At 36.3% G+C, this 3403-nt stretch overlaps 1 protein-coding gene across 1 annotated transcript in view; it reads right to left on the bottom strand.

Moving 5' to 3' along the window:
* The window catches only part of LOC144956775 (uncharacterized), a gene marked incomplete at its 3' end in the record, with an annotated part of 15601 nt that extends 14373 nt beyond the window's left edge, over nucleotides 1-1228 (bottom strand). Inside the window, 1 exon segment of the mRNA XM_078887478.1 lies at nucleotides 1165-1228.
* Between the last annotated feature and the right edge of the window lie 2175 nt (nucleotides 1229-3403).

Here is a 3403-nt window from a genome sequence, read left to right on the forward strand (position 1 = left end):
TTAAAGGTGATTCTCAGCCTCTTATGGTTGCTATCTACAGGAAGTTTGCGCTTGACTTAGAAGCTCACAACATTGCCATCAGGAAGTATAACGGACCAGCACACAAAACTGTGTAACCTTAAACGTTTATAGTCTGGTTGATACAGTTAAGTGAGCATTACTCATAAACGCGGATGGCAAAAAAACAATAACAAAGACCTGAGTGACGTCATCTTCGAACTAGCTATAGATAGTATGCGCTTGGCTAAGAAGCTCACAACATTGCCATCCGGAAGTATAACGGACCAACACACAAAACTGTGTGTATCCATGAACGTTTATAGTCGGGTTAATATAGTTCAGTGAGCATTACTCATAAACGCGGATGGCAAAAAACAATAACAAAGACCTGAGTGACGTCATCTTCGAACTATCTATAGTTTAGTGAGAATTATTCATAAACGCGGATGGCAAAAACAATAATAAAGGCCTGGGTGACGTCAACTTCATTCTATCTATAAACGTTCAAGATTATACATAGTTTTGTGTGTTGACCCGTTATACTTCCGGATGGCAATGTTGTGAGCTTCTAAGCCAAGCGCATACTACCTTTACTTATCAATCCAATCGTGATTTTGCTTTTGTTAATTTCCAGCCCGTGATCTTATTATACATAATATCTATATTTATATAGATAGTTCGAAGATGACGTCACTCATGCCTTTGTTATTGTTTTTGCCATCCGCGTTTGTGAGTTGTTCTCACTAAACTGTATTAACCAGACTATAAAAGTTCATGGTTACACAGAGTTTGTGTGTTGGTCCGTTATACTTCCGGATGGCAATGTTGTGAACTCCTTGGCCAAGCGCATTCTATCTATTGGCGATGATTGAATTTTCATTCCCAAGGCATCCCGGGTTGTACTTGCCTCCGTCACGTTTTCATGTAATCAACATATGTGACCCTTCGTGTCAAAACGGTATTATGTCGGGATGGATCAGTTGTTAAAAAATCTCAAAGCGCTTTACAATATATAATATCATCGCCTAACAGGCGTCATTTTTCTTCCAACATGTTAAGTGTTGCTGTTGGCCAGGGACCCCTTGTAAAGCGCTTTGAGCACGTTTAGTGGATATTACGCTATATAAAGCCTCATTTTATCCCAATTAAACCATATATACTTACAATACTCAACACCTGTGTTTAAGTTAATGACATTTTCACCATTACAGCAATGAGTGACGTCTTGCAAGATACAAGTTTGAAATCAAATACCTGGCCAGCATATATCTTTTATAAGATCTATTTTGTTTAATTTTCATTTTCTATTTTTTTTAGATCGGATGTATTTATTCCAAAACCTTTGAATTTGAAGCTTTTCCAATTTTGGCATTTATTGAATATCAATTATAATTGCGATGCATCGTTTGCATGGAGATATAATTGATAAAGATTTGAAAAAGTGAGATCGTTATATCTTTCATCATCAACTGCTCCCCTAATTGTCGCTTTGATATTCTCATAAATAAATAAGTATTGCTTTCGTTCGTCATATCAACTGTTTGATGTCTCAACTGGTGTGTTATTATGTCAATGTTGCTTTTTGTTATTTTTTATTTTTCCAATGATGAAACAGAGCTTGTAAACACGAGAGAAACGATAATTGCCCCCCCCCCCCCCCCCCCCCCCTCTACAAAAAAAGACATATTATAGTTAGTCTATAGATTATATTTATCATCCACAATTCAACAGATCAGTAGCAAGTCGTAGTTTGTATAATTTACTTTCTTTGTTTGAAGATTGTTTAAAAATTGATTTCAGATTAGCTCGACAATTTTGTCTCTAGATAAATGTATCTTCTTCCTCTTCTTATACATAATTGGAACCCGCTGTGATTTTTAAAAAATCGATTGCTTTGAAAGACGATCTAAAATAAAAAAAAGAATTAAAGATTTTTAAAAATTCTCAGCCACTTAAGACGATTTTAATCAATCTTTGATTTTTTGCTTTTCAAAATACCTTTTGCACATCTTTCTTTCATTTGTTTTTTTTTGTTTTGTTTGTTTTTTTTTGGTGTTTTTTTAAAGGGTGGTGGGGGGGGGGGGGGGGTTCGTTTTGCTTTGTTTTTCTTTTGTTCTGTTTTTTATTGTTTTCTTTTTGTTTAGTTTAGTTTTTGGGTTTTGTTTTTTTTTTATTGCTTTTTTTCTTTTTTTTTTTTTTTTTTTTTTTTTTTTTTTTTGTCTTTTTTTTCTTGTTTGGTTGGTTGTGTTTTTTCTTGGATTTTCGTGGTGGGAGAGGATTATTCGGGGTTGGGGGTTTTTATCCGGTAATGAAGTTGATATTGTTTTGGTTGTTATTTCATAATGTCAATAGTGTGTGTGTGTGTGTGTGTGTGTGTGTGTGTGTGTGTATGAGAGAGACCGTGTGTGTTACAATTATGCTGTTGCAGGTAACCATTCTTTCCCGATAATCAATAGACACAGGGTCCAACTAAATACGTGTGGATAGAATGATTGATTTAGGAAGAGCATATTTCACTCATTCTTAATTATAGATGCGTGTTTACATCTATTTAACAATTAACCCTCTCCTTACCAAAAATAATAAAAAAAATTGAGCCTTTAAATAGCGCAATAATCACTTAACGTGCTCAAAGCGCTTTACAAGGGGTCCCTGGTCAACAGCAACATTTAACATGTAGGACGAGACATGACGCCTGTTAGGCGATATTACAATTTTTCGGACAAAGACAACGCTGTTAACGGCCAGGTACTCATTTTACACCTGAGTACGGTGAGAGAATGTGAGTAAAGAGTCTTTTCCAAGGACTCAACTATGCGCCGAGCGAGGCTCGAACCCAGGACCTTCCGATCCGAAAGCGAGTGTCATACGACTAGACCACATAGCCGTACCACCCATAGTTAAATCGTCACGTTCGTTACGATACAACCAACATTTTTCTTTTTCAAATTTCTTTTGTACATCATAAAATTTAAAGAAAATGAACAGTGTGTTGTAGAGCGTGTTTTTTTCTAAAGAAATTATTTATCACACGAATTTTACTGCTATTGTGTTTGAGTGCTAAAAAATATATTTTTGTGTTTGTTGGGTGTGAAGTTTTAGGGAAAATTTTGAAAATGTCTGGTAAGGAGAGGGTTAAAGGAAGTTTCTGCGCGACTTTGTGGTCTTGTGGTATGACACTCGATTTCGGATCGGACGGTCCTGGGTTCGAGTCTCGATCGACACAAAGTTGATGCCTTGGAAAAGGCTCTTTACTCACATTCTTCCACCGTATACATGTGTAAAATGAGTACCTGGCCGTTAACAGCGTTGTCTCTGTCGGAAAAAAAATGTATTATCGCGTAACAGGCGTTATGTCTCGTTCTACATGTTAAGTGTTGCTGTTGGTCAGGGACCCTTTGTA

Source organism: Berghia stephanieae, chromosome 11, assembly GCF_034508935.2.
Source record: "Berghia stephanieae isolate SIO BIC M18660-M18661 chromosome 11, UCSD_Bste_1.3, whole genome shotgun sequence".
Classification (NCBI taxonomy): Eukaryota; Metazoa; Mollusca; class Gastropoda; order Nudibranchia; family Aeolidiidae; genus Berghia; species Berghia stephanieae.